The following is a 13,363-nucleotide window of genomic DNA, read 5'->3' as shown; positions in this document are numbered from 1 at the left end:
TGGCTTCATCTGCCTTTGTTTGCTTTTCATCTTCTATTGGTCTTTTGCTGCTCTCTGCTTGCTTCTTTGTAGTGTCATTGTTGCTCATCAATGTTCTCCCACTCCTTAATTGTATCGCCTTGCATTCTTCCTTAGGATTTGGGATTGTGTCACTCGGCAGTGAGCTTGAAGGTCTTTCAACAGAAATCTGCTTGGAGATTTGCCCAATCTGCCTCTCTAGGCTCTTCATGGAGGCTTCATGGTTCTTGGTTGTCATTTCCTGGTGTTTCCACATTTTGTCTATCAAAGTTTCCAAGTTAGTGAGTCTTTGAGATTCAGGTGATGCTTGTGGTGGGTTGTGAGATGTGGATGGTGGATGGTGGGCATTTTGGTTGGTGGGTTGGTTATTGGATTGGTAATGGTTGGGATTGGGGTAGTTGTTTTGAGGTTTTCTGTAAGGGTTTTGGTTAGTTTGCTGCTGGTTGTGGTTTTGGTTGTTTCTTGAAGTGTTTTGGTTTGAGTTCCTCTGCCATGGTTGTTGGTTCTAGTTGTGATTATCTCCCCATCTAAGGTTTGGGTGGTTCTTCCAGGATGGATTGTATGTGTCACCATACACTTCATTCTGTCCAGAATTTTGGTTGTGCATGTACTGGACTTGTTCCTGTTGTTGCTCTTCTTGGCTTTCTTCATTCTGCCCCCATGTGGATGATGGTTGGCTTGTGTTAACTGCTGCAACTTGGAGGCTATCAATCCTCTTGGCCATTTGCTCAAATTGTTGTTGAATTTGCTGCTGCATCATCTTGTTTTGAGCCAAGATTGAGTCCACTCCTTCTAGCTCCATTACTCCTCTCCTTTGTGATGGTTGGCGTTGCCTTTGATGCGCAAAGAAATATTGATTGTTGGCCACCATGTCCACAAGATTCTGGGCTTCCTCAGCAGTTTTCATCAGTTGTAGTGAACCTCCAGCAGAATGATCTAATGCCTCTTGAGATTTCAATGTCAGGCCTTCATAGAAATTTTGCAGCACGTCCCATTCATTGAACATCTCTGGAGGACACTTTCTGATTAAGGCTTTGTACCTCTCCCATGCTTCATACAAGGATTCGGCATCTAATTGTGTGAATGTCTGCACCTCGATTTTCAGCCTGATGACTCTTTGGGGTGGATAGAATTTGGCTAGAAATTTAGTCACCAAGTCATCCCAACTAGTGATACTTCCTTGGGGAAAAGTTTCAAGCCATTGTGCGGCCTTGTCCCTTAATGAGAACGGGAACAGCAGAAGCTTGTAAGTTTCAAGATTCACGCCATTGGATTTGACAGTGTCACAAATCCTTAAGAAGGTAGATAGATGTTGATTTGGATCCTCCAATGGTCCTCCCCCAAACGAGCAGTTGTTTTGGACCAATGTGATGAGTTGTGGCTTCAGTTCAAAGTTATTTGCATTGACATTAGGGGTGAGAATGCTGCTTCCACAATGTCTAGCATTTGCAAAGGTATAGGAGGCCAGTACTCTCCTCTGTTGTGGGTTATTGTTAACCCCTCCTCCTGGATTAGATGGATCTCCTTCCATCTCGTGATATTCTTCCTCAGATTCTTCCTCTCCAACAATATTTTTCCCTCTTTCAGCTCTTCTTAACCTTCTAAGAGTTCTCTGGTCAGTTTCAGATAAAACAGGAATGGATCTCCCTGTACCTGACATACAAACAAAACAAAAGAAACACCACCAGTAACACTTCAATCTATTGCTAGAATGAAGTTTAGTTTAAGCAAAATTTCAAACAGTTAGTGCGTCAGTCAAAAATTAGAGAAACAGAAAAGAAAAAGTGCTTGATCTAGATCTCTACTTCACTTAATCATTGTCAATCTATTTCAATCCCCGGCAACGGCGCCAAAAACTTGATGTGTATTTTTGGAAAACGAATTCCAAACACACAAAACTCACCGGCAAGTGCACCGGGTCGTATCAAGTAATAATAACTCACGTGAGTGAGGTCGATCCCACAGGGATTGAAGGATTGAGCAATTTCAGTTTAGTGGTTGATTTAGTCAAGCGAATCAAGATTTGGTTGAGTGATTTGTGATTAACAGAATTTAAATTGCATGGAAAGTAAAGGGAATGGGTAAATTGCATGAAATTAAAGAGAACAGAAAATAAAGTGCTGAATCTTAAAGAACAAGAAATTAAATGGCAGAAACTTAGAACGCAAGAAATGTAAATTGCAGAATCTTAAAGTGCAAGAAATGTAAATGGCTTGAATTGTAAAGGGAATTGGGAATTGGATTTGTAGAAATTAAACAAGGAAAAGAAAAATTCAACAAACAGGAACGTAAAAGATGGATTCAATTAAACCGGATCTTAAATGAAACTAAGAATAAGCTTGGTGTGACAACGAAATAAGGAAATTGAAATTGAAAGCTATAGATCTCAGGATTCAAGAGACTAGATAGCCAAGTCTAGATCTCACTGCCTTCCTAGATCCAGCAAGAACAATTGCAAAGGAAATAAAGAAATGTAAATTGCAGAAGAGTAGAAGCCGAAGCAGTTAACAGAAATGGAAATTCAATTATGCAGAAAATTAAACGAGATCTCAAGGTGAGATTGAAACAGAAGTTCTTCAATTCTCCACCCAAGATCCGAAACAAGAAAAGTAAAAAGTGCTCAAACAAGAACAAGGAAGAAGAGAGATCAATTCTCCTCCCTAATTCTCTTGAATTCTAAAAACAACAATGCAAAAATGTCAAGATGCTCTCCACTGTAAGTGTTCTGAAAATTCTCTCCGAAAAAGCTCTCTTTAAAACTTAAATCCTAAGCTATTTATACACTTTCTTCAAATGGTCTTCAAGCCTTGAATTGGGCCTTTGCTCTTGATGGAATTGGGTTGATAAAGGCCTTGGTTGATTGCTCTTGGAGTTGGAGAAAGATCCATTGTGAACCGGGTTGTAAATCATAAAAGCTTGAGTAAAAGTTTGAGGCAAACTTTTACTCAAGCTTTTTATACCAGATGGCTTCACTTGCTGCTACCAACGTTTGGGCTAAAGTTTGAGGACAAACTTTTGCTCAAACGTTGGTCCCCTTGTGTATATGTGTGGCGCCAACGTTTGCTAAAAAGCTTGAGGCAAACGTTGGCGCAAGCTTTTCTCCTCCAGGGTGTGCAAGTGTGGCGCCAACGTTTGCCAAAAAGTTTGAGGCAAACGTTGGCGCAAGCTTTTCTCCTCCAGGGTGTTGGTTTTGTGATGCCAACGTTTGCCAAAAAGTTTGAGGCAAACGTTGGCTCCAGCTTTTCTCCCAAAAGTTTGAGCTAAAGTTTGAGGCAAACTTTGGCTCAAGCTTTTTTCCTCTGGATTGTTTTCAATTCTTCCAAAAGTTTGAGCTAAAGTTTGAGGCAAACTTTGGCTCAAGCTTTTTTCCTCTGGAATGTTTTCAACTCTTCTAAAAGTTTGAGCTAAAGTTTGAGGCAAACTTTGGCTCAAACTTTTTGTTCTCTCTTGCTCCTAGCCATTCCTTCTTCCTTCAACCTTCTTCAAAACTCTTTTCACCTATCATCAATCAATCAAAACAATCAAAGCTATGCCCCAAATCATAAGATTGTGTTTCTTTCATAATATATGACAATTATAGCATAAAATCTCATGAAAGTGCATGAATTCATCCATGGTTGATTGAATCAAAGGAAACATGGAAATCTTCCCAATTGGCTTGCTTATGGCTTAAGAAAGTGCATAAAATCAATTGAAAACAAAAGAAAAAGGCTAGTGAAACTAGGCTAAGATGACTTGTCATCAGCGGGTATGTGTGTGAGAGTATATTTTGATTCTCGTAGATTTAGTTTTTGGGGGGTTTCTACCACCCAAACTATTCAGAACAACAACCGCTATCAATTAAATTACAAAGGGAGCAGAGTTTTCGGGTGAACATGCGGAGTTCTCTAACACCTTTGCTATATAATTTCCGTAAAATTGTAATTATTGTGTAGTGTAGTGTACCTACTCATTCAATTTTGAGGTTGCAACGTCTCTTCTGTTTTAGTTTACAATTTTAGTAAAATAAATGGAAACAACACAATACTATCGATAAAAATGGCAGAATTAGAAACAAATAATTAGAAACGGTTATAGTATAAAGTCTTACTAAAATAAAATACCCAACCCTATCAATGTAAATAATTCAAAAAATCTTAAACTTCGAAAAATAAATAAGACTCGAATCATTAACATAAAAAATGGCTGCATTTCAGTTAATTTTGGTGACCAATTTCTTTGCGGCTTCGATGGTGTTTTCTTTAACCTTATTGTAATTACTCAGCACTAAGTCTAAGGCCAATCGCATGCGAGTAGATTCGTCCATTGGCTGCATGTTGTGAAATTAATAAATTAGTGAACATTCTATTCAATAAGGATACAATATCAGGAATTATAATGTTATACTCACTGGTATGATAAATGAATTTCTGGTCTCAGCATATAACTGCCATCTAGCAACCCACATCCCAGAATCAAACCTGAGGCATACGAATTAAAGTATTTGTTTCATCTTTCTTAGAAACTTATTTGAATTTGCTTAAATTCATATAGTAACTTGGCTTACGAGTTATCTTGTTGTGGAAGATTCTGTGGATAATAGATCTGAAATTCACCGAGTTGATATGCAACTTCATCCAACTCTGACTTACCCGCTAATCTCTCATCGGCCAAATGTTCATGGATCATCCAGTCAATGAAATTTGCCTACATTGACAGCAATTATAACTATAAGTAATTGTTGCTGAAAATTAAATGAGTTACTGGCAACAAATTCAATTGAGAAGCATGAATAACTCACTAGTTGTCGAATATGTCGCTCCCTTATGGTTTTCCTTGGTCGTTGTTGCATCGGATCTATACATATCAACTTCCTCTTCTTCACGTCAACACATAATAAGTACCAGTGTTTAAAGAGGTCCTTAATTGGTACATAAATCTAAAAATCACAAAAACCCAATATTATAAAAACATATAACGGTAAATGAAAGTAGATGGGTAGGTTTCAAAGTTAAAACAAATACATTAGCTACCTTTGATAAGCTGCTAACATCAGATAAGTATGCTGAATGGTTCATTACCACCTCTGATGGTGGGTAGAAAAAGGAAAGTGCTTGTTCCTATCAAGTTTTACAGTTAATGAAAATTGTGATTCACTTTGGTTGTTTTATTAAAGCATATAGTAGACCTTGAATTCATATGACTTACGGAGACCCTAGGCGGAAGAAACCATATCTTTGGACCTCCGGAACGGTTTTTTTCATCATGTGTCATTTTGCATGCAACCATTGTTAATATCTAGCAAGTTTAAAGGTAACATTAGTCTCAGAGGTTTGAAAAATAAAAAATTTAACGAAAAAAATTTGGAATGTTACATTAGCATCTATCTGTCGCATAGGCTTAAGTGCATCGAATGATCTTCTACAACCATCCACACCTTCGTATACAAGTATTTTCTCGCTGTTGTAAAAATAAATAGATAAATAAATAAATAATCTTATCACGTGAAATAAAATATTTAACAACTTTTATCTATATGTATATTAACAAGATACTTACTCGGGAGAGGCATTAGCATTATATAAGTATATAGCTACCATTGCTTCTTCTTCATTGACCAGCATATCTTTGGGGATTTCAAACGTCAACTGAAATAAAAATAATCATGAAATCATAGTCAAATTATTCATAATGAACATATTCTTAATAAAATAATTTTTACTTACTGGTATTGTCAATGAACGCAATCTTTCAACTTCACATTTGACGACATCCAACTCACACAGTTGTCCATCACAGTTAGTTGCCTGCATATTAAATGTATACATTACAAATATTTATTTTGATCATTTTCAGTTTCATTAAACACAATTTTGTACTGTTCATATGTTACTATATTCACCTACTATTAAGCATGAAATTCGCATTTGGCAAACTTTAGTAATCCTTAAAACAGAGATTACTAATTCTTGTTACTTACCCTACTGCCATTTGCTTCTTCACCTCCAACAGTAGACATTACGGTGTTTGCAGCAGGAGTTAATGTTTGGGCCAAATTCTGAAACTCTTGGCGTATCGTTATTTGTACCTCTTGTTTCACTCTCAAAATCTTTGAATCAATGTATTCAGTTAAACATTGATACATTGGTTCTGTGAGTAAATTTAAATGTTGATTGCTGACAAATAAATTGTCGAAGGAGGCTTCTGTGTTCTTCTTGGAAAGACTCTGGCTACACAAGTGCGAAATTAAATTATAGTTAAAAAAATTTTTTTAGACTGTCATACAGGTCTTTTCTTGTGAGAAAATAACAAAAAAAAAAAAAATACCGTAACAAAAATCTATTTAATATTAATTTACTTTACATAGGATTAAATTGTAAAAAATAAAACTGATAGTCAAATACTAAACAAATAATTTTAAGACTATTGACTTTTATAAAGCCGGAAATATATAGTTGTTAATTTTAAATATTTATTCATGGTTGATTAATGAATTTATGCATAAAAATTATTAAAACGGTACAAATTTATTAAAAAAAGTGTAACCAGCAAATCCATCCTGTAAATCCCGGTTGATTGAAATGTTGCAGTTGATTAATATGAAAGTGTTTCTTCAGTAATGACTAGTGGAATGAAACATCTTACGTTTTCAAAAGATTAAAGAGATAGTTTACAAGATTTTTTGCACAATGTATCACTCTTTTATTCGTCATTGATATATAAAAAAAACTAATTAATTATTTAGATTAACATAATATTACGAATATTATTACAGTTAAAAACTTAAGGTATTAATTAAGTAATTAATATTATACTTATATAAAGTGCTATTTTTTTATCAAAACCAAATGTTATGATAAATTAATACACAGTATAGTCCGTTATAAATTTTTGTTCATAAAATAAAGTTTTTTGATAAAGGAGCCATAATAATTGTAATAAAATAGATTATAGTTACAATATGATATGTATTAAAAATATTTTTAATGTACTCAAATATATAATTATTTATATAACATGGCTTAAAAGTGTAACATAGTTGCTGAGATTATCATAGTCTAATTTTAGATTGATCGGAAAAAAACTTGAAAGTGCTCTATAAAAAATTTATTGTTACTGAAATTTAAGAATAAAGAATAATTAGTTAATTATTTTCTGGACGTCAAATAACTAATGTATAAAGTAAATTAAATTAGGAAGTCATAGCTGTGGTTAGAAAAGATTGAGTATAAAATCAATTTTAAGAAAATTTGTTTACTTAATATAAGTGATCAACATAAATAGGCTTTTTTATATAAACAAATATCACAACTATATTATTTCCAAAAAAAAGCATGAAGATAAATGGTTCCGAAAATTCACAAAAGCATAGGCGGCGCGTCTGCGAATTGAATTTACACTCTAGTTCAGATGTGGTAGCCATGAATTAGGATTGACATGAGCGGCATTTCTGACACGGCGCCCACGCAATAAATGGGGAGACTAGTTTGTGGCTTGCTCCAGTAGAAATGACACCTCCGATGGGGCATCCCCGAATTGGAGTGTAATTAAAAGTTAGAGGTTTCTTTTCACTTGAGCCAACCCTAACATCTATTATCATAGACTTTTACTACATATTTCCACATTATTAATTTTAATACTGATTTAACAATGGGATGCTTTTTAATTGTAAATTATTCTAGTATTAAAAGTGTGATGATCTTATTTAGGAAGTAGAAATCGGATCGTCGGATTTGAGTTTAAAAATTTAAAAAAAATTTGAAATATACACTCCGAAATGTAGATCTGTGTACTCCAATTTAATTAAATTTTTTAAACACATATCGGAAACTATGACTTGTGTATCCCATTTTTTTTTATTTTTCAAACACAAATAAAAAAACACTTTCAAAATCTAAATTCATGAAAACAAAATAAATATTTTCAATCAATCATGCATTGCAATTATTTGAGTCTTCCCATGTTATTTTGCAGGCCTAAGTAGTTAAACTTTAGATTAATTTTTGTAAATAAATAAATAAGTTAACAGTATGTTTAAAACAGGAAAATAAAATTATAAAATTATATTTAGTAGAAAAGATATAAACACATATATGATATTTAGAAACATAAAATTGATATATTTTGTATTTTTTTATACGAAAGACATGAAATATTAATTAGGAGCTCAACTTAATTTTTATTTTTTATTATTCTTATCAATTGTTTATAATTAAATTTCTTGTCATTATATATATTTTGTAAAATTTTGTATGAAAAATAATGATAAATACACTTTTATATTCTAGTTTTTATGTGTAATTTATTATCAAATAAAATATAAAAACTGAACACTAAATTTTATATTTTTATTCCTTGTGTTGCATTGTTTTAATGATCGAACGTAACTTTGTATATATTTTGTTACCATTTTTTACCCTCTCAAGTTCCATTAATTAACAGTGAAAATAATTTTACGTTATCGATGAATAACAAACAAATGAGAAATATAACTTTTATCTTCATAATTAAAAAGTTATATGTTGAAAAGATTAATGATTATATAATTTTATATAATTTTAATAATTTAACCATTAAATCATATGACCATAACTAAGTTTATACATATTTGTATGTAATCTAATAATCTTACCATTAGAGTGTGTAAATTTAACCAGTTATGCGTGAAAATTGAACCATTAAAATTTCGAATAAGAATAGTAGTATATAATCTCATACTCTATTTTCTTGGTCGTCCCTTTTGACTTGGACTCCAATTCGTGAATGTTTCACTGGAGTTGGTAATCTAAAAATTGAATAATTAGGAATACCTTTAAATTGAGATTTACCTGGAGGATATGTCACAAACAGCATCTTGCGCGACGGTGATGATTTCGTTCTGCGTGACCTTTTTTTCCATATTTTTTTTGCGTTGAGTTTACTCTTCAAACAAAGTAAAAACACGTAAATAATGTCAGATTGAATTTTAAATAAGTTAATCATCAGTTACAATTTTATAGGTTAATACTAACACGTAGACAATAAAATACGGAGCATAGTATGGAACGAATAAAAATTAAACAAAAATTAAAATGAAATAAAGTTAGATACCAAAAAATTAATAAAAAACTTGACATTACGAACCTCTTTGAACTGCTCCTAGTTGCACGACCAGTCATGATGTCACTTTAATGGTAATGTGAGTGCTAAAAAGGGTGAATAACACAGAAACATAAAACAAGTTGTTAGGGAGGCCTGAACAGTAGTGACTACTCTAATAGTTATTTATAATGTTTCTATTGTCGTTTGAAATTTGAAAAGGTAATACTATCTAAAAAATAGGAGGTTTAAGTTAAATTTTTTTCTTTCAATTTTAAATTAATTCGACTACACATGTGGAATTTGTTACGAATTTTTATCTGATGGCCTTTAACACACTACAAGAAAAACACCCATTCAGGTACACTTGAAAAGTGTAGCCAAAAGTGAAAAAAATGATGCCTTAGGCTACGGCTACGCTTTTTGGAGTGATTCCTATTCGGCCGTTGCCTATTTTCAAAGGCTACGCTTTTCTGCACCAAGGGCTACGCTTTTGACTTTTGAGAATAGGCTACGCTTTTCAAGTGATGCTGTCCAGGACCAAAGGCTACGCTTTTTAACTTTCATTTTTCTAGAATAGGCTACGCTTTTTAACACTACTGCATCACTTGTAAAGCGTAGTCATATTGTATACCATAGCTACTTTTTATAAGCGTAGCCTTAGGTCCCTCTTTTTTTTTTTTGTATACTATAGCTACTCTATATAAGTGTAGCCTTAGGTCCCTCATTGTTTTTTTTTATTTTCTATATATATATATATATATATAATTCTAATAATTTTTTGTACAACATAATATTTAATAATATGATTATATATATAATTATGTATTTTTAATTAAATAAATTAAATATTATAAAATAAAAATAAATACACAATTATATTAAACTAAAAAATATTCTAGCAAAAGACAGCAAATACATTCTAAAGATTCACAAGCACTGTAATGTTACAATATATTAGTACATAAAACAATGGATCCAACTATCCAATTGAACAATCACTCAACAATAGAGTAAAAAAAATGAAACATGTCTAAACTACTACTTTCCATGTATCAATGAATATAAAGAGGATTACAAATTATTGTTGTATTTTGATATACTGGATTCGCACAATGCTTGCTCCTCTATTTCAGGATATCTCAAATCTTTTTTGGCGGTACTTTTATTTGATGCTGCTGCAGCCATCTGTCAAAAGAATCACTAGTTGAGTTCTACAACAACAATATCAGAAAAGTTAGTTTAGTTCATACCTCTTCAGATCGCGCTATCATGCTTGGAGGACTAACAGCTAAATAAGCATAAGCCATTAAGTCCAATGGCCAACCAGTAATCTGTATTGGAAAACATTGAGATCTGACCAAAAATAGAACAAAATAAGTTGGTAACAATTAAAGTTAAAAGTATTCATCGGAATGATATCTTAAAGGCATATCAGATAATATAAAGTCATCAAGAGAGAGTAAGAAACGAAAGGTTATGGGCTTATGGCCATTATGAAAACAGAAGCTATATCAGTAAATAAATAAAATTCTAAAAAATAACGAATTTACTTAAAAAAATGGTAGTACATTTAGTTATTTTTCATTAGTGTTCCACAGTTCAAAAATGGAACTTGTTTGGAACTTGTTTGCTTTGTGCTAACTTTATCCTAGATAACAAATTCTAATCTTTCAATCTATGTTTACCTGCTCACCTGGTTGATATGGCCGATCTGTAGTAAAGACAATTCCCTTTGATAAATTATCATAATCCAAAAAGGTATCCACCTAAACCAGTGAAAAGAAACTGGAGTTAGAAAATTTCATGAGCAAAATCATAATAAGGAATTTTTTTTGGAATAGACCGTACATACTCCTAATATTATAAACCATACCCTCAAAACAGCTAAACAGAGCAGGTAGAACAACCCTCAATACTAAACCACCAAGCAACCCCATTTATTAGGATGACCAACCAAAAGACAGATCCAAGCTAACACTTGTGCATTTTAAGTAATTCAGAAAAAATGGAAAAAAGCCACACACACACACATATCCTTCAGAAGACCAGAAAATCAGAACCCAGATTTCATAACCATAATAAAAAAAAACTATATGAGAATTATATGGGAGCATAACAGCAATAAAAAAATGTCTATATGTATAGATTCTGTTTACCCTGGTTGATTGGCTTGTTTCTGAAATGCTACATATATCTCAGGTAATAAAACATATCACGTTCTAAATAATCATCACCCTAATCAAAAGAAAGTACAGACCTCAATGAGAAAATAAAGATAGGTACCTAATGGTAACTTCATCCCAGCCTTAGTGATTTCATAAGGGATAGTAGATGGATTTTTTGTTACAAACAATTGCCGGAGAACTCTAACCTTGCCTAAAATCAAAAGCCACACACACACACACACACACACATATCCTTCGGAATCAAAAGTGATCAGAAGCACTAATAAAAATTAAATAAGCAAGAGTAATCAAAAGCACTAATAATATGCCTTATAATAAAAAATAATATGCATAATAAACTAAATTCACTAATGAAACCAGCAAGAGTGATCAGAAGCACTAATGAAGCAGAGCAGTTTTTTTAAGTTAGAATATTGAATTTAAAAATACCATGTTAAAAAGACTACTCTAACCACCACATTTAGAATGAATTAGCTCAAGAAAGTATCCTGAAACGACTAAAACGGATCATCAAGGGACACCACATTTAGTATGTAATTTCTCATTGTGTAACTGAATGCCTTCCTTTATTTAAACCTAGGAATTCTAATGATGCGCCATCTTCCAATCTAATTGGTTATTACAATAGTTGACAAATTGCAATGAGCCACGAAAATACTGCAGCATATATAATCCACATGAAACAAAAATAATTAACATGAAATTAGTAAACTACTCTAGACAAATGAATAATAGTCCCCATTAGTACTTGGTTTTTGTTTATTAGAACATTACCATTTACCACTACAAAGTAAACTGTGCTGATTAAGAAAGCAACAATCATTCACATACAGATCCAAGAATCAAGCAGCTGACTGGTCAATAAGCATACTCAATGGAAAGGTTTCTGCCATTTAATCACCAAATACAACTAAAATCAATATCTAACTATTCTAACCCTTACCTCTTTGTTGATCAAATACACAAGACTTGTCCCTGTTTTTCTCTTGAGCCCAAACCTTAACCGTTCCAAGAACCAGAATTTTGGTTACATTTCACAAGGCCATTCGACCAAATTAAACACAAAGGAGAGAAAATCACTCACCTCTCTTTGCTTGTGGTGGTAGTTGTGTTAAAAGAAATTGAATAAACTGAAAAAAAATGGAGCAAGAGAATTATCAGAATTTTGAATTAGAGGAGAAAAGAAAGAAGATGAAGTCGCTGTCCTCACCTAGCAAAGAAACTCGAAGAACAGTTGGGTGAGTGGAACACAGCTCCCTGTTAAGCTTCAGTCAGCTCCCTCCTGACTTTGAACGAGGTTTACTTGCACTTGCTAGCGGGTTATCACCTATAATTAGCAATTTAGCACATCAGTGAAGCTCATAAAACCACACAAGCAACATTGTCAAAATACAATTTTGTATAATTGATTTTAGGTATAATTAATTCTAACATAACTGGTTTTTATGTCTGCTACTTCCTCTCAATGTAATTCTAACACAGTAAAAATTTTCACTTCAATCCAAATTGATTCTAGAGACAAGAATTTGATTCTAGTTGAGAAAAATCAAACATAGATTAAAAAGGAGGTTCCAATTTCTAAACATGTAAGTATAGCCAATCAGATAAGAGGAAGTTCTAACTTTTGCAATCCATTATCCATATATGCATCCAAAGATGATATCACCCGAGGAAGTTGCTCTAAAATCTGCAATTTGAAAAGCAAAACAACCAGCATTACACACACTAGAAACTTGTTTTTGCAGTCATCCACTACCCTGCATCAGATAAAAGTGTGCACCTGCTCTGTATTCTTCATAGTAGAAACCTTTGCCATAAGGTTCTTGAGAAGCTTAGTGAGTTTGGCCTACAAGTGATCGAATCACAATAATAACAAGTTAACTATAATAATTAAAAAAGAAAACTCAAGTAATAACAACATAAATTAGAGATGTAAGATTCTACTTGAAAGGGTACCAAAAATTTTCAATCAATCCCACTTGAAAGACACAAGATTCTGCAAAACCACTATTTTTCAATATGTATATTTATAAACCAATTTGTAGAAACTGGTTTCACATTCTAATGCGAAAGAAACCAAATTTACTCACAGAAATTAA

At 32.8% G+C, this 13,363-nt stretch overlaps 1 long non-coding RNA gene across 1 annotated transcript; it reads right to left on the bottom strand.

Annotated features, from left to right (window-relative positions):
* Positions 1 to 12,067: 12,067 nt before the first annotated feature.
* LOC112784029 (uncharacterized) lies at positions 12,068 to 13,113 on the bottom strand. The gene is made up of 4 exons (XR_003193710.2): positions 13,045 to 13,113; positions 12,887 to 12,951; positions 12,349 to 12,591; positions 12,068 to 12,262 (listed from the first exon to the last, which is right to left on the bottom strand). It is a non-coding gene; the product is annotated as an uncharacterized lncRNA (long non-coding RNA).
* Positions 13,114 to 13,363: the final 250 nt, after the last annotated feature.

Source organism: Arachis hypogaea, chromosome 20, assembly GCF_003086295.3.
Source record: "Arachis hypogaea cultivar Tifrunner chromosome 20, arahy.Tifrunner.gnm2.J5K5, whole genome shotgun sequence".
Classification (NCBI taxonomy): domain Eukaryota; kingdom Viridiplantae; phylum Streptophyta; class Magnoliopsida; order Fabales; family Fabaceae; genus Arachis; species Arachis hypogaea.
Note: the sequence above shows the minus strand (reverse complement) of the source record. Positions and strands in the feature narration are given on the sequence as shown.